This window comes from Triticum urartu, chromosome 1 (genome assembly GCF_003073215.2).
Source record: "Triticum urartu cultivar G1812 chromosome 1, Tu2.1, whole genome shotgun sequence".
NCBI classification, from domain to species: domain Eukaryota; kingdom Viridiplantae; phylum Streptophyta; class Magnoliopsida; order Poales; family Poaceae; genus Triticum; species Triticum urartu.
In genome coordinates this window covers 342706834-342733835 of record NC_053022.1, presented here as the reverse complement: position 1 = coordinate 342733835, position 27002 = coordinate 342706834, and positions in this window count along the sequence as shown.

The following is a 27002-nucleotide window of genomic DNA, read 5'->3' as shown; positions in this document are numbered from 1 at the left end:
GCTTCAGTGCCTTTTCCTTCGAGCTTTGGCTCGATGAGCCCCTCAATAATCTCCTCATCATTTTTCTGAAACAATCTGAAATTTTTAGTAACTTCAAAATAAAAGTAAACCAAACTCAATAATATTGATAGCAACTACTCCTACAAGTGCCTAGAGCCTATATCAAGCATTAGAACTACTTGGAACCATATAAATTTGACATGCAAGCTCAAGAACATGGTCACCTATGCAGCACAAATTTGCAAAGAATAAAGCACTAGAACAAAAACTAATTGGACCAATGGAGGAGTCACATACCAAGGAACAATCTCCCCAAGCAGTTTTGCGAGAGGTGCTTGGAGCAAGGAGATCGAAAATCGCAGCAAAAGTGGCTGGAACTCGTGCTTGAGTTGGTTTTTCGGGTTTGTGTGAGATAGAGGAAGAAGATGGGTGCTGGGATAAGTGGAGGAGGGCCACCCTGGGCCCACGAGGCAGGGGGCGCGCCCTATAGGGGGGGGCGCCCACCACCCTCGTGGCCAGGTGGCAGCTCCTCCCGTGGTAATTTTTGCACAGTAAATCCTCAAATATCCCCAAAAAATCATATTAAATTGGCATGGCATTCTGAGGACTTTTATTTTCGGGATATTTTTATATTGCACAAATAAATCAGGAAACAGACAGAAAATACTATTTTTACTTTATTTAATATAAATAACAGAAAGTAAAAGTGGGGTACAGAAGTTTGTGCTTCTAGTTTCATCCATCTCATGCTCATCAAAAAGAATCCACTAACAAGGTTGATCAAGTCTTGTTAACAAACTCATTCCGATAATCATGGAACCAGAGAAATTTCGAATAACACTAAGTTACCTCAACGGGGATATGCACATCCCCAATAATAAGTATATCATATTTCTTTTTGACAGTAGGAAGAGGAAATTCAAAACCTCCAAATATAATCGATGGAATTTTTCCAATGGAGTTAATACTATGAACTTGAGGTTGTTTCCTCAGAAAGTGTACTGTATGCTCATTACCATTAACATGAAAAGTGACATTGCCTTTGTTGCAATCAATAATAGCCCCTGCAGTATTAAGAAAAGGTCTTCCAAGAATAATAGACATACTATCATCCTCGGGAATATCAAGAATAACAAAGTCCGTTAAAATAGTAATGTTCGCAACCACAACAGGCACATCCTCACAAATACCGACAGGTATAGCAATTGATTTATCAGCCATTTGCAAAGATATTTCAGTAGGTGTCAACTTATTCAAGTCAAGTCTACGATATAAAGAGAGAGGCATAACACTAACACCGGCTCCAAGATCACATAAAGCAGTTTTAATATAATTTCTTTTAATGGAGCAAGGTATAGTAGGTACTCTGGGGTCTCCAAGTCTCTTTTATCATAACATCGATTCTTTGATTGTGGGTTATCAAGATCAACAGCAGGTTCAATTTCTACATCATTATCATTACTAGGTTGAGCATCATCATGAACATCATCATTAATATTTTTACTAGGTTCATGTTCATTACCAGATTGTGTTTCAGCATCAGACATAGAAATATCATTTGGATTATCAGGTGGTTCAGAAATAGGTTCACTAGAAGTTTGCACAGTTCTATCATTTTTCTTCTTCTTCTTTTTAGAAGAACTAGGAACATCAATATTATTTCTTTGAGAATCTTGCTCGATTCTCTTAGGGTGGCCTTCAGGATACAAAGGTTCCTGAGTCATTCTACCAGTTCTAGTAGCCACTCTAACAGCATAATCATTTTTCTTACTATTCATTTCATTAAGCACTTCTTTTTGAGCCTTAAGTACTTGTTCTACTTGAGTGGTAACCATAGAAGCATGTTTGCTAACAAGTTTAAGTTCACCTTTAATATCAGCCATATAATCACCCAAGCGTCTAATCATATAAGCATTTTCTTTTAATTGTCTACCAAAATAAGCATTGAAGTCGTCTTGCTTAAACATAAAGTTATCAAACTCATCCAAGCATTGACTAGCAATTTTAGTAGGAGGGACTTCAGCTTTATCATATCTATAGAGAGAATTTACCTTTACTACCTGTGTTGGGATATCGGGATCAGGAGGTTCTTCAGTAAATAAATAATTAAGATCATATGTTTCTTCAACAGGCGGTATATTAAGACCATGTATTTCTTCAATAGGAGGTAAATTCTTAACGTCTTCAGCTTTAATACCTTTTTCTTTCATAGATTTCTTTGCCTCTTGCATATCTTTGGGACTGAGAAATAGAATACCTCTCTTCTTCGGAGTTGGTTTAAGAATAGGCTCAGATTGGAGCAGGAGTTGGCTCAGGAAGTGGCTTAGGAGGTGCCCAATTATTTTCATTTGTCAACATATTATTCAATAGAATTTCAGCTTCATCCGGTGTTCTTTCCCTGAAAAGAGAACCAGCACAACTATCCAGGTAATCTCTGGAAGCATTGGTTAGTCCATTATAAAAGATATCAAGTATCTCAGGTTTCTTAAGAGGATGGTCAGGCAAAGCATTAAGTAACTTGAGAAGCCTCCCCCAAGCTTGTGGGAGACTCTCTTCTTTAATTTGCACGAAGTTGTATATTTCCCTCAAGGCAGCTTGTTTCTTATGAGCAGGGAAATATTTAGCAGAGAAGTAATAAATCATATCCTGGGGACTACGCACACAACCAGGATCAAGAGAATTAAACCATATCTTAGCATCACCCTTTAATGAGAACGGAAATATTTTGAGTATATAAAAGTAACGCGATCTCTCATCATTAGTGAATAGGGCAGCTATATCATTTAACTTAGTAAGATGTGCCACAACAGTTTCAGATTCATAGCCATAAAACGGATCAGATTCAACCGAAGTAATTGTATCAGGATCAACAGAGAATTCATAATCCTTATCAGGAACACATATTGGTGAAGTAGCAAAAGCAGGGTCAGGTCTCATTTTATCTCTAATTGATTCTTTGTTCCATTTAATTAATAACCTCTTAAGCTCATATCTATCTTTGCAAGCAGAAATAGCAGCAGAGGATTCCATATCAAAAAGATAACCCTCAGGAATAACAGGCATATTTTCATCATCACTATCATCATCGTATTCAGATTCAATAATTTCTTTTTCTCTAGCCCTGGCAATTTGTTCATCAAGAAATTCACTAAGGGGCACAGTAGTATCAGGCATAGAAGCAGTTTCATCATAAGTATCATGCATAGAAGAAGTGGCATCATCAATAACATGCGACATATCAGAACGAATAGCAGAAGCAGATGCAGGTGTCGCTAACTTACTCATAACAGAAGGTGAATCAAGTGCAGAGCTAAATGGCAGTTCCTTACCTCCCCTCGTAGTTGAGGGATAGATCTTGGTTTTTGGATCTCTCAAGTTCTTCATAGTGTCCAGCAGATACAAATCCCAAGTGACTCAAAGAATAGAGCTATGCTCCCCAGCAACGGCACCAGAAATTAGTCTTGATAACCCACAAGTATAGGGGATCGCAACAGCTTTCGAGGGTAGAGTATTCAACCCAAATTTATTGATTCGACACAAGGGGAGCCAAAGAATATTCTCAAGTATTAGCAGCTGAGTTGTCAATTCAACCACACCTGGAAACTTAGTATCTGTAGCAAAGTGTTTAGTAGCAAAGTAATATGATAGTGGTGGTAGCAGCAACAAAAGTAAAGACAGCAAAAGTAATGTTTTTGGTATTTTGTAGTGATTGTAACAGTAGCAACGGGAAAGTAAATAAGCGTAAACCAGTATATGGAAAACTCATAGGCAGCAGATCAGTGATGGATAATTATGCCAGATGCGGTTCATCATGTAATAGTCATAATATAGGGTGACACAGAACTGGCTCCAATTCATCAATGTAATGTAGGCATGTATTCCGTATATAGTCATACGTGCTTATGCAAAAGAACTTGCATGACATCTTTTGTCCTACCCTCCCGTGGCAGCGGGATCCTATTGGAAACTAAGGGATATTAAGGCCTCCTTTTAATAGAGAACCGGAACAAAGCATTAGCACATAGTGAATACATGAACTCCTCAAACTATGGTCATCACCGGGAGTGGTCCCGATTATTGTCACTTCGGGGTTGCCGGATCATAACACATAGTAGGTGACTATAGACTTGTAAGATAGGATCTAGAACTCTCATATATTGATGAAAACATAATAGGTTCAGATCTGAAATCATGGCACTCGGGCCCTAGTGACAAGCATTAAGCATAGCAAAGTCATAGCAACATCAATCTCAGAAAATAATGGATACTAAGGATCAAGCCCTAACAAAACTAACTCGATTACATGATAAATCTCATCCAACCCATCACCGTCCAGCAAGCCTACGATGGAATTACTCACGCACGGCGGTGAGCATCATGAAATTGGTGATGGAGGATAGTTGATGATGACGACAGCAATGAATCCCCCTCTCCGGAGCCCGAACAGACTCCAGATCAGCCCTCCCGAGAGGTTTTAGGGCTTGGCGGCGGCTCCGTATCGTAAAACGCGATGATTTCTTCTCTCTGATTTTTTTCTCATCGAAACTCAATATATGGAGGTGGAGTTGGAGTCGGAGACGCAACAGGGGGCCCATGAGGTAGGGGGCGCGCCCTAGGGGGGGCGCCTCCCACCCTCGTGAGAAGGGTGTGGGCCCCATGGTCTTCATCTTTGGCGAGGATTTTTTATTATTTTTTCTAAGATGTTCGGTGGAGTTTCAGGTCATTCCGAGAATATTTGTTTTCTGCACATAAAACAACACCATGGCAATTCTGCTGAAAACAGCGTCAGTCCGGGTTAGTTCCATTTAAATCATACAAGTTAGAGTCCAAAACAAGGGCAAAAGTGTTTGGAAAAGTAGATACAACGGAGACATATCAGCCATTGAGGCGAACCCAGAGAAAATCAAGGCCATCGAGCGCATGCGCAAGCCGGCCCGACTGCGTGATGTCCAGAAGTTCACCGGCTGCTTGGCCTCGGTCAGCCAATTTCTTAGCCGGCTGGGCGAGAGGGCCCTGCCCCTGTATCAGCTGATGAAGAAGACGAGGCCGTTCGAATAGAACGACAAGGCGGACGAAGCCTTCCAGGATCTCAAGCGCATGCTCTCCACCGCACCAGTCCTGGCAGCACTGGCCAAGAAGGAGCCGCTGTTGCTCTATATCGCCGTGACCTCGCGGTCGGTCAGCACGGTGATGGTGGTCGAGCAACCATAGAAGGACAGGGTCCAAGCCGTCCAGCATCCCGTCTACTACCTTAGAGAGGCGCTCTCCGCCTCGAAGCAGAACTACCCGCACTACCAGAAGATGTGTTACGACGTGTACTTCACCGCCAAGAAACTAAAGCAGTACTTCCAAGAGCATGTCATCACCGTGGTCAGCACGGCCCCTCTCGGTGACATCATCTGGTGCCGGGATGCCTCTGGCCGGGTCGCCAAGTGGGCGCTCGAGTTGGCCGGCCATACCATCCTCTACGAGCCCCGCACCACAATCAAGTCCCAAGCTTTGGCCGACTTCCTCGTCGACTGGACCCGAAACCCAGTACCTGCCGCCGCCACTGGACTCGACGCACTAGCGCATGCACTTCAACGGCTCGAAGATGCGACTCGGCCTGGGAGCCGGCATAGTGCAGTCCTCCCCCAAGGGCGACCGGCTCAAGTACGCACTGCATATCCACTTCCCCACCTCCAACAACATCGCCGAGTAGGAAGCCCTTATGCACAGCCTCCGGCTTGCCAAGGAACTCGGCATCCGGCGCATCCTGTGCTACGGCGACTCGGACCTGGTGGTGCAGCAATGCTCGGGCGAGTGGGACGCGCACGACTCCTACATGGCAAGCTACCGCCTCCTCGTCTAGATGATGTCCCGGTTCTTCGAGGGTTGCGAGTTCCTCCAAGTCCCGCATGCGGAGAACGAGGCAGCCGACACGCTCGCCAAGATCACCATGTCTCGGCAGTCCATCCCATCCGGCGTCTCCCTCGAGCATCCGCACAAGCCGTCCATCAAGCCATCTCCGGACTCCGAGTCCATCCATGTGCCAACCGACCCGGCCACGCCTCAACCCGGCCTGGGGACTACTCCATCCGATCCGGCCGCAACGCAACCCGTCCCGGGGGCTGCCGAACCCGGTTCGGGGGCCGCCGACCGGATCCCGAAATAGTGGCCGTCTTCACCGTGGTAACGGCGCCATCCTGGGCCCTGCCCATCTCAGAGTTCCCGGAGAACGGTGTCCTCCCCATGGATGAGACTGAAGCTCGGCAAGTACAGCGTCGAGCGTCCGCCTACAGCATCATCAACAACTAGCTCATCAAGCGCAGCTCCACCGGCGTGTTCCAACGCTGCGTCGAGCAGGACAAGGGCATTGAGATCCTCCTCGACATACACTAGGTCGAGTGCGGGCACCACGCCGCCTCATGGTCCCTGGTGGTCGAGGCTTTCCGCCATGGTTTCTACTGGCCCACGGCCCTCGAAGACGCAGAGTCACTCGTCAACAAGTGCGAGGGATGCCAGCGCTTCAGCAAGCGCAGCCACCAGCCGACGTCAGCACTCCGGACCATCACTACTAGGGAAAATGTTATACACAGAACTTTAGCAGTAGCGCTTGTTAAAAGAGCATGCTACTGCTAGACAGCAGTAGCGCGTGCAAAATAAGCGCACTACAGATGGACATATATCAGTAGCGCATCTCACCGAAAACTCGCTACTACTAAAATTCCAATCACTTAGCTGATGGGCTACACATAGTAGTAGCGATCTTCCAAAAACCGCGCTACCGCTAATAAACTTATAGCAGCGCGTTTATGTGTAAATCACTACTGCTAACGAAAAGAAAATAAAATGAAAAACGAATAGAGAAGTAAATGAAAATGAAATAAATAGAAAAAAGAGAAAGGAAAAATATAAAATGTAAAGAAAAATAAATGAAAAAGGGCAAAATGATGAAGACGTAGCAGTAGCGCGCTCTCTGAAACGGGCTATAGCTAACTTAGCTATAGCGCATTTTCTGTAACGCGCTACCGTTACTTTTGACTTAACCAAAAACGGTTTCCCCCCGGCCACCACTTCTCCCCCAAATCGACCCCTCGCCCCACTTCGCCGCCGTCTCCCCCACTTCACCGTCGCCCCCACTTCACCACCATCTCCTGCCGGCGTTGACGCCGCGCTCATCCTCACGGCCGACGGCCGAGGCCGCCCAGCCTCACCGTTGTCGCCTCTCGGGCCGCCCTCGACCTCACCGTTGCTTCCCTCGACCTCACCGCCCCCGAGCCCGCCAGGACCGCCACGTCCCGATCCTGAGCCCACCCTCGCTGTCCCTACCTTTGTCGCCGAGCACCTCCCCGCCACCGTCTCTCCCCTCTCTGTAAGCCCCCCCACCCATCCTTTTTAGTTAATAGATGTTAATGTTAAGTAGTAGATAACGTTGATGTTTTTTAGTTAGGGTAATAATAGACGATGTTACGTAGTAGATAATGTAGATGTTAATTAGTTCAGTAGGGTTTAGTTTTTGAATTGAGTTTGTTTAACTAGATGTTAATTAGGGCAGTAGGGTTTAGTTTAGAGTAAAGTTTAGTTTAGTAGTTAACTAAATATAATCTATATTTGGTTTTTGTATTGAGTTTGAGAGAGCATGAAATTTGTGTAGATTTTCTTGAAGTGTCAAACGCTAGGACATGCAAATTTGAAGTGGTCAGGATATATGCAAATTCCTCAATTGTGTTTGCCCATGTTTCGATTGTGCCCAAGTGGCCTTTTGTTGTTTCCAGGGAATGAAGCTGAGTGGCCTATGTTTTGCCAGAATGTTGATTCGTTTCCGTTCCGGCAAATTTCAGGTTCTCGATTTGTCCACTTTTTAGCAAAGGTCATGCCGAAATTTTCCATGAATTTCGGCATGACTTATGCTACAAAGTAGGACATATCGAGTGCCCGGGATTTGCCGCACCAGGAAGGAGTCAACATTCCTGCAAAACATAGGTGTTTTGTATTTTATTATTCATTTTATTAGGTCCAAAATTAATTTACTAAATTTAATCGTAGGAAACATTGCTAGCAACGATGAAGGACAGGGTTCTGGTGATTGCGACGACGTCTACCTGGCGGCAGATGAATTTTTGACCCTTGCCGATGATCAACCGATGTTGTTGCTGGGCCCACCGGTTGCATCAGGGACTGAGACCGACACACAGACCGGCGCTGAGACTGAGATCGGCGCTGAGACTCAGACCGGCATCGAAACCGACGCTGAGACTGAGACCGGCGCTGCCTCGGGGAGCGGAGCCAGTATAGAACCGAAAGCAAAGAGGCGACGGCTTCCTAACAAGCTCAGGACTACTAGACTGGTGGTCACGGAGGTGGACGGCGGCAATTTTGAGCCAAACACGCCTGAGGAAGCGCGCGTGTGCTACGGCAATCAAATTGGCTACATCATACGGACAACCGCCACCATCAACGATGAGAAACTAAACAAGTTAGATAATATGATGCCCTCCCTCCTGAAGAACCTGCACCAGATATTCTTGTTCCCGGGCCGGAATGAAAAGGATTATAAAGATCCAGATAATGGCCCGACAATGAAGAAGATAAACAAACAAGCCATGAGCAAGTTTAGCGACGTGTTGGCCGCCTAGAAAGCAAGGTTGAAATATCGGATCTTCAACGAAAAGGAATCCTACTCCGAGATTGTAAAGGATAATCCGACAATCACAGCAGAGCACTTTGAAATATTCAAGGCAGCTTGCAAGGCCGAAGATGCCAAAAAAAGTCAGAGTACATGAAGGGGCTTCAACAGAAGAACATTGGGTGCCACCACCTCGGAAGTCGTGGTTACGGCGGGAAGAGGTCCATATGGGCCAAGGAGGACGCGGAAGCCACGAGTCTAGGCATCCCAGACCCCTTCGTGGAGTTCACCATCCCGCAGGAGTGTGACGTCCTCAGGGCCCGGCACGGTTGGGACCCAGTGAAGAAGGTTTTCGAGAAGAACACGGTCATGACGGAGTTCATTAGACTGCTGGTAATTTTAGTTTCTGATCAATTCGACTGCACGTTAGTCATATTTGTAAACGATCCTTGTGCCTTTTGCAGAGAGAGCAGCACAGGATTGCGGCCGAAAGTGACTCACCGTCTAAGGCATTGGCGAGGCCCAAGTGGGACACTCCATTCAACCGGGCGTTAAACATATTGAAAGGACTCCCGGTGGAGACTCGACCATCATATGGACGCGTGCACGGTGTCGGAGACAGCGCCACGTGGAAGAAGTACTACCGTGAGATCATGAAGGAGAGAAAGGAAAGACGGAGGTTAACTGAAGAAAACATCGACAAGAAGGTTGAGATTGCGGTTGAAAAGAAATCATCTGAGACTGTCGCAACAGCGGTAGCTGCCGCAAAATAGGTGCTTGTAGATATGTCTACTACCTTGGTTCCAGCCGTTTTCAATTGGAGCAGGCAAAATCCAGAAAAAAATGCAGCGGACTTTCCCCTTGCTGACTTCCTCAGGAGCAGCTCAACTAGCGTTGCACCAGCACCTGCTCCCGCACCAACTCCTACACCTTCTCCCGCACCAGCTCCGGCACTGGCTCCTGCACCTGCTCCCGCACCGGCTGCTGCACCTGCTCCCGTGCCAGCTCCTGCACCTGCTCCCGCACCGGCTTCCGCACTTGCTCCGGCACTGGCTCTGGTACCGGACGTGCTCGGCGGTGCTTCATCTTTGTCTGAGCTTGACGTCCTCATGGTATCTTTCACACCGGCCCCCTTCAATAAATGTGTAGTCTCCCATTTTCGTTGCCTTTCGGATGTATCACGTCGCAGACTTTTCTTTGTAGGTCGACGAAACCCCGTGCACCATATTGTACACCATCGGCGACCAGAAGGTGGATGTGGGGAAGGCGACGATAATGGAGCCGAAGGAACCATAGTTCCACAGCTGGCCGATCCCCCCGGAAGTCTTTAAGGTTTCTGTGGCCAGTGTCAAACCGAGCCACGAGAATTTGGCTCCTCCGGTACTAGTGGGGGATGACGATGAGATCCCGCGGCAGCTTGGTGATTGTTGCAATGGGTGGGTCCTGTTGTGGCCAAAGAGTCTGCTTCGTCTGGAGGCGGCCGGGAGCACACCCACGAGCACGCAGTTAGGTATGAACATCAACACCTCGCCTACTCCATTAGTCGCTGGTGACGTCGCCATAGATGAGGATGAGCATGACGATGACACTCAAGAGTATGTCTATACTTGAGCCTACTTAGGGGTTGAGCGTCATGAATCAGTGTCTGAATTGCCGCCTCTGAAGTCTGAACGTATTATGGACAACCTTCCGGTAGTAAAGAAGTCTAGGAAGAGACCGAGGAAAGGCAAAAAAGCTGCTTCTGTGATCCAGCCGCCTCAGCAGCCTCGGGTTCAAGACCGTATAGATATCCCCGGTGCGGCAAATGGCATATCCCCGGTCAACCAATCCTACCTGAAGCAGCGTTGTGGGCCAGATTCGGCGATTTAAGGAGACTTCATGATGATGTGTTGCGGATAGAGAAAGGCCTCATCGCCTCAAAAAATCCAGGATACGCACTATACGTGGTTAACGTGCCGCGGGGATTGTCATACGTCGACACATTCCCCGCGGAGCAGTTCTTCCTTCGATTCGATTACATCTTCGACATGTTTCACTTGAAGAAGCTGGATTTTGCGTTTGTCCGCTTTTATGCTTTGCACATGAACTACCTCATCGGGGTTGAGCAGATACCTCATATATGTGTCGTTGACCCGTACTTCATGCACGAGGCCTTCTTGGGAGTCTGCGCAAAGCACTGTGAATACGCGAGGGTATACATCGTCAATTTCATGCTCGCCAATAAGGACAAGGAGGCAATTCTCGTGCCTTATCATCCCATGTAAGTCATCCGCGCGGATATCCTTCCTTTGATTTCAATCATTTATTTGCACGGTGGAGGCTAACTAATTTGAGGTGTACTTATTTTGCACAGCGGCAGGCGCGCCGTCCTCATCATCCTCTACCCCCGATACTCCCACGCTCTTTACTTGGACTCCTCGAAGAACATTAACAAAAAGGATTACACCCATATCAAGTATGTTCTCGACGGTGCTATGTTTTACAACGGCGCACGGGGTGGAGAGGTCAAGGACAAGAAGAAAAAGGATAGCAGGCCACCTTCGGCCATAAGACTGACTTCTGCTGCATCCAGCAACCGAGTGATTCTCTTAATGATGGATTCTATGTCCTACACCAGATGCTAGAGTACAGGGAGTATCACCAGAACCTTCGCATGTCACCTACATCCGGCGATGCCCATATTCTGCAATGGGCAAAGAACTTAGGAGATATCGAGGATCATCGACTTCGAGCTGAGTTCTATCACATCCAGCGCGAACTTGCCCACATCATCATGAAGGAGGTCATCGAAAAAACAGGGATGTTCTGCGAAGAAGGACAAATGTCACGGGAAGACATCCGAACACGCGTAGCCGCTCAGCGTCTCTACCTGAAGCCTTTCATTAAGCTCGGGGACTATCTCCCTGATTTGGATGGATGGCACGACATGGAGTGATTGTCGATATATGACAATGTGTCCGTTTAGTCCATACTATCTGTATGACGAAACTTTGAATTATGCATGACGAAACTTTATTTGTGATGTAATTAAACCGTCCTCCGCGACTAGCGAAGATCACTCTAGTTAGGGCATTTTGGGTATGATGAACTTTTTTATTTATGCTTATGATATGTTGCTTCTATTTTTGCCAAGTCTGTCTCTTTCTGTTGCTCAACTATATATGTTGCACATCATCGACTCATGTGACGATGCAGGTGTATAGATCATCGATGGCGAAGAAGTGCTACGCCAGGAGTATACGACGAGTGGCCGGAATGTCAGGCCCAGGTGTACCGGTTTCCGGTTTCCGAGCGATAGCCAGTAGTTAGTTTAGGTTCACGCAAAGTGATAGCTCTTCTCATGTATATCACTGTTTAGATGGATGACGATGTAGTTGCAAGTAATCGAGATTTGTATCGCTATTTTCGAGATGATGACGAGAGACCACTTTGTGTTGGATGATGATTATGATGATGACATGATTTGATGAGACTATTTGTATGTATATGCTATGATTACATTTGTATGTGTATCATATGCTAAAGATTATTGTATAAAGCCTATTCAAATAAAAAACAAATATGCAGAAAAAAACTACTAAAATTAGCAGTAGCGAGTGGAGAAAAGTTAGCAGCAGCGCCACAATAGCAGTAGCGCGTCCAGGCAAAGTGCGCTAGAGCTATTAGCAGTAGCGAGCTTCCACGAAGTGCGCTGCTGCTACACTTGTATTGTGCACGCGCTACTGCTACGGGTTAGCTGTAGCACCTTATTAGTAGTGTCGGTCCCCGTGCTACTGATATACCTAGAACCCGCGCTGCTACTAGCCTTTTCCCTAGTAGTGCATCCCGTTCGCCTGGCTCTTCGCGGTCCGGGGACTCGACATGGTGGGGCCCTTCAAGACCGCCCGAGGCGGCATGACGCATTTGCTGGTGGCAGTGGACAAGTTCACCAAATGAATTGAAGCAAGGCCAATCAAGAAGCTGGACGGCCCGACGGCCGTTCGGTTCATCAAGGACATCGCGGTGCGCTACGGCATGCCGAACAGCATCATCACTGACAATGGCACCCACTTCTCAAGGGCGCGCTCGCGCAGTACTGCTCCATCTCCGGCATCCGCCTCAACCTGGAATCTGTTGCACATCCGCAGTCCAATGGCCAGGTCGAGCGGGCCAATGGCCTCATCCTATCCGGCATCAAGCCGCGGCTCGTCGAGCCACTCGTCCGTTGCCCCGGCAGCTGGCTCGACAAGTTGCCGGCCGTCCTCTGGAGTCTGTGCACCACGCCAAACCGGTCGACCGGGTTCACCCTGTTCTTCCTCGTCTACGGAGCAGAAGCCGTCATTCCGATGGACATCGAGTTTGACTCGCCGCGCGTCACAATGTACACGGAAGCCGAAGCTAAAGAAGCTCGCAAAGACGGCGTAGACCTGCTCGAAGAAGCACGTCTCCTAGCGCTCAGTCGCTCGGCCATCTACCAGCAAGGCCCGAGGCACTACCACAGCAAGAAAATCAAGCCCCTCGCCTTCTGGGAGGGAGACCTCGTCCTCCGGCTCGTGCAGCAGCAGACCGGCCAACATAAGCTGTCCTCCCCATGGGAGGGCCCCTTCATCGTCCGCAAGTTCCTGTGCGATCGCAACACGTACTACCTCATCGACGCGTCAAACAAGCGCAAGAGGGACACCGCCGGTGAAGAAACAATGAGGAGCTCCTCCGCCCGTTTTACAGTTAGCCGTATGCACGTATGTATCGCTGCCTTTTGTAACCACCTGAAAACTATGGGACCCCCGAACAACGCTCGGGGGCTGCCCTTTTTTGCGACCAAGCTATTGTGTCCCCTACATTTTGCGCATAACTTACCTTGTAAGCCAACCCGACCGCCGGATCGACTCGCTCGACCCGGGGGCTCGGGGCTGGCCGGCTTGGCCACCCGCCACTTCCCTTAGCATCTCCTGATGCATTGGACCGACGCGACCTCTTACTTGGCCCTAAGCCGCAGAACCGGCTTCGGCTGTTGGCTAGCAAGCACATGAGACTAGAGCACTAGCGCGCCTCGAGCACTAAGTCAAGAACCGCCGGGTCGTCCAACCCGGCCCCGCCACTTTAAAAGTCACTGCACGACCGGCTGCTCGCCAACCTGGCGCCGCCGGATTGCCGCCAGCCGGCCCAGTGGGTGTTTCGCTTGCGCTCAACGTCCAGAAAGGCTAAATATTGTGCGTTCCTCCCAAAGGCCGAACCCCTTGTCATGGACCAGAGCCTCGGCCGTCAGACTCGCGGAGGGAAACCCAAAGGGGGAGAAGTCGCGAGGAAAAGGCTTCAAAGACAAAGAGCAAGAGCGCTGGCATCCACGAGATTTTCGCATGCTGCCGGGTCGCTCGACCCGGCCCCCGCCACTCTAAGCCGCCAAGCGATCGGTCGCCCGCCAACCCGGCCATACCGGGTTGCCGCCGGCCGGCCTAGTGGGTGTTCTCGCTTGCGCTCAATGTTACGAAAGCCTAAGTACTACACGCTCCCCTCAAAAAGTCGAACCCTTTGTCACGGACTGGAGCCTCGGCCGTCGGACTCACGGGGGAGAAGCCCAAGAGGGAAGAATGCAGGAAAATGGCTCGAAAAAACGAGAAGCAAAGGCACAAACATTCACAAGGCTCATACATCGTAAATTAAGAAACAGGCCCAAGGCCAGAGTTCATTACACCCAAGTCAACCCCTAGTGGGTGGGTGGACCTGCTATCTAACAGAAATTTTTACAAAGTTAAATCAAGCATCTCCGCCGCCGGATTGCACAGCCTCTGGATCCGCCGAGGTGCCGACATCGTCCTCTCCGGCGTCCGTGTCGCGGTAGATGCCCGTCTCCTCAGAGCTGCCCTCCGGGTCGTCCAGAAGAAGGATGTAGTCCTCGGCGGGCACGACTCCACCATCCTCCGCCCGCTTCGGCTGGAACTCGTCGTGGAAGGCGAACCCGGCGATGTAGCTGGCCCGGGTGGCGATCCGTCCGGCCTCCGCCTGCAGCTGGCTCTTCGAGCCGGCCCACTGGCCCATCAGCGCGTCCAGCGCCAGGTCTGGATGCCAAGACAACGCGAACCGAAGCACCATCTCAGCACCAGCACGGGCGGCAGAAACCCGCCACTCATGAAGACGGTCCGGGCCCGCCTCCAACCACCGCGCCAGCCGCGTGAAGTTGTTCGGCGCGACGGCGCCCGGCCAGAGGGCCACCGTCATCACCGCGCCGGCCTCAGAAAGCTGCCTCATCTGGTCGCTCAGGACTCGCAGACGGGCCTCAGCGGCGGCCACGATCTCCGAGAAGGTCCAGGCCACCTGCGGGTCAGTCCCGGAGCCGATGACTCCCTGCGAGTCGCGTTGAAAGCGGACCGCCTCCTCCGCCAGCCGACGCGTCTCCGGGATGTCCCCTGTGAAGAGAAAAGCAAGTCAGAAGAGAGCCACTAAGAAAGAAAAGCCAGAGCCCGACCCGGTAACAACAAAACTGAAGGAAAGCACTTACTGGAGAAGGGCTCTTCCAGGTGTTGCGCTTCGAGCAACATACCGTGCCGCTCCCGGGCGATGGTGCGGTCACGCTCCTGGAGCTCCTTCTCCAGCTCGGCGACCTTGGCAAGGGTTGTCTTCGGCTCAGCATCCTTGTCCTCGGCCGCCTTCCCGGCCTCCTCGCGACGCCAGGTCTTCACCGCTGCGGCCACTAGCGCCTTCAGGCGCTCCACCTCGGCCTGGAGCTGCCCCTTGTCATCGGCCAGCTGGCTGCGTTGCTGGTCCGCCTCGGCAAGGGCCTGCTGTGCCTCCACGACCTTGGCGGCCTCCGCCTTGAGCCGCTCCACCTCGGCCTCGTGGCCGCCCTTGTCGCCCTCCAGCCGCTCCTGTAGCCGGCTGGCTTCGTCAAGCGCCCGCTGGGCTCCCGTCGCCTCCGCCCTCGCCTGCTCCACCTCGGCTCCAAGCCGACCCGGCGTCAGCAACAAGCCGGTCATAGTGGAAGCCGGCCCAGACCAGCCGGGTCCTCCAAGACAGCACCTCGGCTACAGAAAAGGAACTCAGAAACAAAGCACTACTTAAGATTCGACCCAACTGCTTCGCAGTTGGCCCGAATCTCGGGGGTTACACCCAGTGGGTGTGCTAGCGCGCCCCCACTAGAAAATAGCGTGCAAAACAAGTAAATTCCGTGGTGCGGAGCTCCTCCTCCTTGGCGGCGAGTTGCTCCTTGAGACGTTGGTGCGTCTCAAGGAGCCGGTTGAAGACGCTGACCCGGTAGGCATCCAGTTGCTGCAAAAAGCAGTGATCAATGCAAGACATCAAGATAAGATTCGACCCAACTGCTGCGTAGTTGCCCGAATCTCGGGGGCTACACCCAGTGGGTGTGCTGGCGTGCCCCCACGAACTAAAGGCAATAAAACAGAAAAGAAGAACGCAAAGGAAACTTACAAGCACGACGTGCTCTAGCTCCTGCGTTGCCTCGACCTCGGCCAGGGCGTGCTTCGACGCCGGCTCCGTGGGCCGACTGGCTCACAGCTCCACCACCAGCGGTGTCTCGCTCGCCGGTGCCCGGGCTGTCCCCGCCGACGCCGTCCGCGACGCCTCCCCCAAGACGGCGTCACCGCCGCCTCCACCAGCTCCCGCCCGCTCGACCACGTCGGTCCGCGGCGGACGTCATCCCCAACGACCACGACTTCCTGGTCTAGGTCCATCGCGTCGACGCGGCCATCACGGTCCCGCTCCCCCTCCGACGATGGCACAAAGGTTGTCTCCACCGCCACCGTCCCCACTGGCATCTCCAGCCATGCCGGTTCCTCGCCGGCTCCCGCCCACGCCGCCGCGGCGCTAACCCAGGCCTAGGTCGACGCCGCCTCCAGCTCTGCCTCGGCCCGGTTCTGGTCCCGCCAGGCCAGGCCTTCAGCGTCAGACGGGTCCAGACCAAGGTCCGGATCCACCCGCCCCTCCTCCTCCTCGTCCCAGTCGACGGTGCTGGACCGGCTCCTCCGGAACGTGGCACCCTCGGCGGACTCCGCGTCCGCTGCCACCACCGCCAGTGAGATCGACAACCTAAAACACAAGATGAAGTAAATACGAGATAAGCAAAGCTGCTCGGCAACTCGGTCTGGGCTGGAAGAAAAAGCTTACCCCGGCACCAACGGAACGGCGGGTCTCGCCGCCCTCTCATGCGGCGCGACGCGCCTCCTCTTGGCGGCCGGCTTCGCCACCCCAGCCGGGTCCGCTGCATGCTTTGCGGCCGGGGCTCGCGGCACGACGTTTTCCTTCCCAAGCGTCCGCCTCGCCGCTGGCGCTCCCCGAGGCAACCCGGCCTCGACCGCGCCGCCGCCTCCTCCACCCGGCGCCGCTGCGTCAACGGCTCATGTCGGCACCTCGACCCAGAAACCCGGCGATTCAAAAAGAAAGCACAAGAAGGCACAAAGCTTACCAGCTCGGCGCCCCGCGCCCGCGATAGCTGTCGCCTCCTCCTCTCCGCCATGGGCCTCGGGCTCCTCCGAGGCAGTACGCACCACCTACGCCCGCGCCCGGTCATTAGGATGCCGGATAGTGTTCAGAAGCACTTCCCGCGTTGCGTCGGGACGGGCAAGAAGATAAGCGTCAGCAAAGAATGGAGACCAAGGACTCACCGAGGGTGTCGGGTTCAAGCGACTGTACGGGGCCTTCCCGAACTCCCAGTCGCCTTGGAGGTTGGCCTTGGAGATGTCGTTGACCCGGCGCGCGACCAGGTCCGCGCCCAGCCGCGTGTTCGCCATGCGGTTGGGATCCTAGAGGCCGGTCATCTCCCCAATGAGATGGATGCGCTGCTGCAGTGGCAGCACTCGGCGGACGATGAAGGCAGTGATGAGGTCGGTGCCGGTGAGCCCCTCCCGCTCCTTCATCACCGACACCCACTCGCATAGGTTGAGCACCCTCCGCGACGGGCATTTGGGGTAGTACCCCCAGTTCTGCTTCTCCTTCGGTGGCGAGTTGACGAAGGGGGGAAAGTTGATGCGGTCCGCGCCAAGGTTGCGAACGTAGAAGAAAGAGTTCTGCACTTCTTGGCAGAATCCTCCAGCGGCATCTTCGGGCAGTCAGCGCCCGACTGCTTGGAGATGACGGCGGCCCCGCACTCCGACATCTCCCCGGCCCTCGGCCCCTGCTGCTTCAAGGAGAAGAAGCGGACCCAGAGGTCGATCGAAGGTTCGACCCCCAGGTACCCCTCGTAGAGGGTCACGAAGCCGGACAGCTGCACAATGGCGCCGACGCCCAGATGATGAGGCTGGAGCCCGAAGAACTCCAGGAAGTCACGGAAGAAGCCGCTCGCAGGAAGCCTGAACCCGCGCTCGAAGTGCGGGAGTAAGACGACCCGCTCCATGCCCTCGGGCCGCGGCTCCCGCTCGCCTCGCGGCGGGCGCGCGTTGACCTCCGTCTCCGACGGCAGGCTCCTGGTGGTGCGGAGCTAGGCGATGTCCTCGAGGGTGACGGTCGAGCCCATCCACGAGCTCGACGGAAGGGCCATCAACGAAGAAGCAAGAGAAGAAGAGGAAGGTGACTGCAAGGCTCTGCTCGAGGCAACAGGCGTCGCAGCGCATGGTGTTCGCAAGCAGTAGAGGAAGGAAGACGAAGGCAGGAGGGCGCGGGTGCGAATGGTTTCTACTGCCCCCTCCTCGCCCCCAATTTGTAAGCCACGGTTCAAAACGTGGGGAAGTGGGATCGTTTGTGTTCGCCTCCCCCACTTCCCCTAAATAACTGCGCACGTACACGCGCAATAACTGCCTCGAGAATGGCAACCGACTCGCAGATGCCCCAATAAATCCGCGCGCGTGGGCCGTAGGTGCGCGGCCCCAGGCCTCTGTCACTACAAGAAATATGTCAACTTGTGACCTTCTGTCAATGACCCTGAAAGAATTGTGTTCAGGGGCCTCCAAACCCTAAACCATAACGACCATTCTGGTCAGAAAGGTCGTGATTTCCTTACACGAAATGGTGGTCGTAAATTTTTGAACGTGATTTACAATGCTATTTTTTTGTTGATTGTGACTATTTCACATAGTCGTAATTTCTATGATGATTTGATTTGTGATGACTTGGCAGACACCTCAGCAATCTTGCTTACATGGCGTGTCTAGGTGTCATTCTCACTTACATGCACTATCAGCACTTGATTTTTTTTTCATATTGACAGATGGGACCCACTAATCATACAGGTGGGATCAACACCTCTCACAGGCCCATCGACATGTGGGGCCTGCCCCACAAAGTGGGACCCGCACCACTATTTCTAATGACATGTAGGACCCACCCTACTGACCTGGCGCGTGGGGTCTATGTCAACTAGAGACACAAGACCCACCATACTTACATCTGGACCCGGGTGACCTACGTGTCAACACGGTGGCTAAAATATTTCAAAAAAGAGAGTGGGCGGGGGTTTAAACCCGCGACCTTGTCGCTGCAGCAACAGGTACCAACCACCGAGAGTCCCTGCTCGACGCCCGTGTGCGTCAATACGACCTCCTTTTGCTAAAAGGGTGCGCAAAACGGGCCGGCCTGTTAGCAGCGTCCAATGTAAAACTTCGGGAATCAGGAAAAAATTAAGTTAACACGTGGAGTCGAACACACTACCTCGAGGAAGGAAGCACCGTCGGGACCCAGTTGAGGTAGCAACCGTGCTCTTCTTGATTGCAGCGCCAAGGTATAAGTACAAAGGAGTAATGACAGATTCGTTTTTTCCTTCAAAATTTTCAGTTTTTCTTGAAAAAATATGAACAATCTTTCTTAATAAATGCGAATAACGTTTGAAAATGTGAACACATTTCAAAATTAGAAAAAACCTTTATAACAAAGAAACGCGAACAAAAACAGAAAAACATGAACAAAATTCTATATACGCTGAACAATTTTAAGTGTACGTTGAACTTTTTTATAATATACACTGAACAATTTTTTAATATACAATGAACATTTTGTAATATTAATTTAATAATTTTCGAATACACATTGAATATTTTTGTAAAATATGCTGAACAAATTTCAAATACACAGAGAATTTTTTTTAGTATTCATTGAACAAATTCTTAAAACATGATGAACTTTTTTATAATGTACGGTGAACGTTTTTGTAATATATCATGAACATTTTATTAATGTATGATGAACATTTTTGTAATACATGATGAACTTTTTTATATTGCATGGTGAAATTTATCATAATATATGGTGAACATGTCTTAATATACGATGAACATTGTTGTTATACGTGGTGAACACACAAAAAATGAGAAGAAAAAACATAAAGGAAAATAAAAGACAAGGAAAAAAGAATGAAAGGTAAAAGGAACAAAAAAACCATCACCAACTGGACAAAACATTGAAAAGCCGAAGCAAAAAAACTACAGAAGAAAAACGAAAAAAAACCCCCGCAGGAAACAGCAAAGGAAGCAGCAGCGAACGAATAACAGGCGAATCCCGTACGTGGGCCGGCCCAACCGGACGATCGCCTCAGCGAAGGCACGATCTTTTGACGCTAACGAGCGTCAAATAGGATCTGCCCCAACCACCACGCTAGCAAGCCTGTTGCGTTAACTTCCCACACGAAAGTTTCTTATAGAGATAGTTGTCTGTTGGGCCTAGACCATGAAAACAATGTGGTGCTTCTTTCTGCTAGCGACCATGGGCCGACCCAAGACGCAACCATGGACCTTGGTGCTTCTTTTCATTTCTTTCCTTGCGTTTTTCACATTTGTTTTTTTTGCTTAGCTATTTATTTTTTATATATTTCGGAATATTGTAACCTATGTATTATAAAAATCAGTTCACATAAAATTTTAAATAAATGTTGATCATGTATTTAAAAAAGTTAATCAAGCATTTCAAAAAATTGTTTAAAAAGTTTTTGAAAATTATAAATCAAGCATTTGAAAAAGTTAATTGTGTATAGAAAAAAATGTTGACCATCTATTAAAAACATGTTAAGCTTGCATTTAATTTTTTTAAATATGTATAGAAAATGTTAACCATGTATTTAACTTGTATTTGAAAAAGTTAAGTGTGTATAGAATAAATGTACAATCTATACAAAAAATGTTAAATTTGTATTTGAAAAATGCTAAATGTGTATAGAAAAAATATTGACCATGTATTTAGAAAATATCAAATACGTATAGAAAAATGTTGATCATTTATTCAATATATGTTGAACTTGCATATTTAAATATGTATAGAAAAAAGTATGTACCTAGAAATGATTTTTGGAAAAAAAAATAAAGAGCAAATTATGCGGCAGCTGCAGTTCAAATTTTAGTCGCTTCCACCTGAATCGGCGGAATTTTGTCTTTTTCACGAGAGTTGGATCGAAACTTTTGGCACCCAACCATTTGCTCAATTATGCATTATATATGGCCTAGTATTTTATAAAAATGATTTTTTTCCAATATCGCAACAAATATATGGTAGGTCCTTCACAAAAAAAACTCATTTTTGGCACTCGGAAAATGGAAAATGATTTTTTCGTGCACAGAAAATGAAAACTTCCTTAGGCAACATTGTTCGCTATCCGAAGATGCACCATTGTGCACAATATGATATTATTTGAACAAACTATGTCATGAATGTGACCATTAGATTGATCATTTGCCTTGAAAGCCATGCATCTCCACACGTGATAGCTCGTTTCTGAGAACATTTTTTTAAAACAATTATCATATTATAAGTTTATTATTTTTCCTCGTAACTTGGCCACATATAATGACACAATGCAAAGGTTTTCTAATTTTTTATTTATTTTTTTTGAATTTTTTATGCCCGTTTTAAAATGTGGACAAAACAGTGGGTTTAACCGTTCCTAGCTAGTGGTTGAATCTTGGAAACTTTCGATGTTTTTTTGATTAAATAGATACTTATGTACCTATAAATAATTTTTGGAAAAAAATAAAGAGCAAACTATGCGGCAGCTGCAGTTCAAATTTTACCCGCTTCCTACTGAATCGGCGGGAATTTGTCTTTTTCACCAGAGGTGGATCAAAACTTTTGACACCCAACTATTTTGTTAATTGTGCATTAAATATGGCCTAGTATTTTAGAAAATTGATTTGGTCCAATTTTGCAACAAATATATGGTAGGTCCTTCACAAAAAAAACTCATTTTGGGCACTCAGAAAATGGAAAATGATTTTTTCGTCCAAAGAAAATGAAAACTTCCTTAGGCAACATTGTTTGCCATCCGAAGATGCACCCTTATGCACAATACGAGATCATTTGAACAAACTATGCCATGAATGTGGCCATTAGATTGATCATTTGCCTTGAAAGCCTTGAATCTTAACGAATGATAGCTCGTTTCTGAGAACACTTTTGTAAAACAATTATCGTATTATAAGTTTATTATTTTTCCTGGTAACTTGGCCACATATAATGACACAATGCGATATTTTCTAATTTTTCGATTGTTTTGAATTTTTTATGCCCGTTTCAAAATGTGGTCAAAACAGCGGACTTGACCATTCCTAGCTAGTGCTTGAATCTTGAAAAGCTTTTGATGTTTTTCTGATTAAATAGGTAATTATGTACCAAGAAATGATTTTTGGAAAAAATAAAGAGCAAACTATGAGGCAGCTGCAGTTCAAATTTGACCCGCTTCCTACTGAATCGGCGAGAATTTGTCTTTTTCACCAGAGGTGGATCAAAACTTTTGACACCCAACCATTTTGTCAATTGTGCATTAAATATGGGCTAGTATTTTAGAAAATTGATTTGGTCCAATTTTGCAACAAATATATGGTAGGTCCATCACAAAAAAAAACTCATTTTGGCACTTGAAAAATGGAAAATGAATTTTCCGTGCAAAGAAAATGAAAACTCCCTCAGGCAACATTGTTTGCAATTCCAAGATGCACCCTTGTGCACAATATGAGATCATTTGAACAAACTATGCCATGAATGCGGCCATAAGATTGATCATTTGGCTTGAAAGCCCTGAATCTTCACGCATGATAGCTCATTTGTAAGAACACTTTTTAAAATAATTACCGTATTACAATTTTATTTTTTTCCTGGAAACTTGGTCATCTATAATGACACAATGCGAAGGTTTTCCAATTTTTTGATTTTTTTTTGAATTCTTTATGCCCGTTTCAAAATACGGTCAAAACAGCGGGCTTGACCGTTCCTAGTTAGTGGTTGAATCTTGGAAAAGTTTTGATGTTTCTCTGATTAAATAGATACTTATGTACCTAGAAATGATTTTTGGAAAAATAAAGAGCAAACTATGAGGCAACTGCAGTTCAAATTTGACCCGCTTCCTACTGAATCGACGGTAATTTGTCTTTTTCATCAAAGGTGGATCAAAACTTTTGACAACCAAGAATTTTGTCAATTGTGAATTAAATATGGCCTAGTATTTTATAAAATTGATTTGGTCCAATTTTGCAACAAATATATGGTAGGTCCTTCACAAAAAAACTCATTTTGGGCACTCAGAAAATGGAAAATGATTTTTTCGTCCAAAGAAAATGAAAACTTCCTTAGGCAACATTGTTTGCCATCCGAAGATGCACCCCTGTGCACAATATGAGATCATTTGAACAAACTATGCCATGATTGTGACCATTAGATTGATCATTTGCCTTGAAAGCCCTGAATCTTCACGCATGATAGCTCGTTTCTGAGAACACTTTTGTAAAACAATTATTGTATTATAAGTTTATTGTTTTTCGTGGTAACTTGGCCACATATAATGACACAATGCGATGTTTTCTAATTTTTTGATTTTTTTGAATTTTTTATGCTCGTTTCAAAGTGTGGTCAAAACAGCGGGCTTGACCGTTCCTAGCTAGTGCTTGAATCTTGAAAAACTTTTGATGTTTTTCTGATTAAATAGATAATTATGTACCTAGAAATGATTTTTGAAAAAAAATAAAGAGCAAACTATGAGGCAGCTGCAGTTCAAATTTGACCCGCTTCCTACTGAATCGGCGGGAATTTGTCTTTTTCACGAGAGGTGGATCAAAACTTTTGACAACCAACTATTTTGTCAATTATGCATTAAATATGGCCTAGTATTTTAGACAATTGATTTGGTCCAATTTTGCAACAAATATATGGTAGGTCCTTCACAAAAAAAACTCATTTTGGGCACTTGGAAAATGGAAAATGAATTTTCCGTGCAAAGAAAATGAAAACTCCCTTAGGCAACATTGTTTGGAATTCCAAGATGCACCGTTGTGCACAATATGAGATTATATGAACAAACTATGTCATGAATGCGACCATAAGATTGATCATTTGGCTTGAAAGCCATAAATCTTCACGCATGATAGCTCATTTCTGAGAACACTTTTTTAAAATAATTGTCGTATTACAAGTTTATTATTTTTCCTGGAAACTTGATCACATATAATGACACAATGCGAAGGTTTTCCAATTTTTCGATTTTTTTGAATTGTTTAGGCCCGTTTCAAAACACGGTCAAAACAACGGACTTGACCGTTCCGAGCTAGTGGTTGAATCTTGGAAAACTTTTGATATTTCTCTGATTAAATAGATACTTATGTACCTAGAAATGATTTTCAGAAAAAATAAAGAGCAAACTATGAGGCAGCTGAAGTTCAAATTTGACTCGCTTCCTGCTGAATCAGCGGGAATTTGTCTTTTTCACGAGAGGTGGATCAAAACTTTTGACACCAAACCATTTTGCAATTGTGCATTAAATATGAGCTAGTATTTTAGAAAATTGATTTGGTCCAATTTTGAAATAAATATATAGTAGGCCCTTCACAAAAAAACTCATTTTGGTCACTCAGAAAATGGACGAGAGGTGGACAAAAAACTTTTAAGAGGGAACCATTTGGTTAATTTGTACATAAAACATAGTAGAATATTTTTGAAAATGGTTGCGGTCCAATTTTGTAACCAATATTTGATAGGTTCTTCACATAGGCGAAAAAAAGAAGAGAAATAAAAAGAAAAAACCACATATACATAAGTTTAATTTTCATTGGTGGAGATGTTTGTGCCATGGATTGATGACATGGCACACATCCATCCATCCATCCATCCACCCAACCGCCCGCAGCCCAAATCCTAACTCCACTCCTCCCGTCCCCTCTGTTAAGAATAGAATAGTTGCTTATTAATTAAGCTAATTAGAATTAAGTTAATTGTTAGATAGGTTGCTTGGGTCTCAAGCAACCATGTACTTCCTTGGTTCTCAAGGCAACCTAGACAACTATGTAATTCCTTGACTCTCAAGTAACTATGTGTTTACTTGACCGCCAAGCACCATGTGTACTTCCGCCTGGGTATAAATACCCCACTTCTATCATCAATAAAGACTGATGGATCATCTTTCATTCAAACTCTCCCGTTCTTTACTTTTCACTCAAAACACGTTATCATGCACTTTGCTCTCCATTAAAGAGATAGGCTAAGACGGATAAGAACAGAGGCGAATTATCTGGTATCCGTCGCACGGCAGCGTCCTCGGCACCGACTACGGCGACGATGCAGCCTTCAGCATGGCGCGCTTGCCCCTGGTCCTGGCCATCGGCTGGCTCTAGCACATCATCCATGGAAAAGACGAACATGCATTTACGATGCATGCATACAAGAAATCCATCGGGAGAAAGCCACTTGATTGTCTATTTATGATTAGCATCACTGATTCATTGACCAATTGTATTTTCTCTGAATCAGCAAGCATTCCAAATAGAGAAAAAAGAGAACGGTGATGTGTAATCCCATCAGCGGCAACCATTTCAACCATGGCGAGAAAAACGCGACTTTTAGGATCGAAGCGGCGCTCTTTGATGCACGACATAGTGGCGCCCTCCAACGGAACCTTCTGCATACGGCTCTCCACCAGTCCGGTGATTCCCAACGCGTGACGGCTCCCGACCCTGCGCGGCATCGCCCTCCCGCGCGCTCGTAGCGCTGCTACCGGCCGTAGGTTGCAGGACACGGCACCGAACGCTCAAAGCAATTCTGCGTCTGATAAGAAGGGAAATAAATTAAGAATTTACTCATTTTATCATCCCGTAATCAATCAATTGATCATTTTCTATGTACATGTATGCACTCATGCGAATTGCTTTGTACCAGAAAAAGGTCAGGAGAAGCACGCTTCTTCCGAGAGGCGAGACGACATCATTCCGGACAAAAAATCTCCAATCATAGAGATCAAGGCAAGATGAGAGGAAGTGTTGAGATAAGAAGATGAAAATTAATATCCAAAACCGCATCTTCTCAGCGCAAGGCAGAGGCCAATCCAAACTCTGTAGCCCAATGCGGTCGGCGCTGCCTCCAGATGCGGCGATCTCAGCCATCCGACATGGTCCTCAGATCCGGCACGAACGTGGCATCAAGCGCCTGATGCCATCCGGCGAAGCGCTCTTCGGCTGTCGCGGCCGCCATGCCCTCCAGCAACGCGACATCCATGGCCTTCGGCCCCGTGGCGGTTCGCACCTCCCGGCATCCAGCACGCCATGACATCCTTCTCAAAGCGACGGCGACGGCAAATCCCTAAACGCACGGGAGAATTTTTTTGGGGATTTTATCCTCTTTGGCAGTTTTCGTCAATTAAGCCCTCAAGGGCTTACGTATTCACGTGCTAGTTCATGAACTTAATCCCTGGGTTTATATCGGTTTGCTTATTATAACCCTCAGGTTATACAAATTTGTGCGAACACATATTTGCAGCACACCCTTTTTGACCTTTAGGTCTTCCCAAACAATGTAAATAAAATTATACGTTGTTTTACATCATTTAAGATACCATTTGAAGTCATTAAATCTTCATATATTGCAAAAGCATTTATATAAATTTTTGCATCTATATTTATTACCTCAGTAATACTACTGCAAAATAATATTTTGCTTGCATTTCAGACCTATTCCTTTGGAATTTAAGACATCTTTTCTGTCTTCTATGACAACAACTATGATTTTGCAACAAAAATTATTATTTTTCCTGCAAATGGTGATATAAATTCAAACAAGAATTTTTAAGTGTCGTACTTAATACGACTATCCCAAAATTTTATTTGTGAATCACAAGGTAATGATGGCATCTACTGCACAGTTTGCAGATTATTCATCAATACTGTGAGATCTACATCTTGTCATTTTAACAAGATGACTACATTCAACGTGCCCTTCCAAATATTAATATTACATGTGAATACCTCAAGATATCATAAGGTAATAATGGTATCTACTGCAAAATTTTGCAGACTATCCACTATTACTGTAAGGTCTACATCATGTCACTTTCACAGATGATTACCTTCAATGTGATTTCACCCATTTAGCATAACATAAGGTAATAGAATTATGAACATCTACTGACAAAAGTCAGACTATGTTTCTATTACTGCGACATCTACACCATATTGGTGATTATCTTCAAAGTGTTATCCTATAAATTGAGGTCTACACATATGGTTATAAAGCA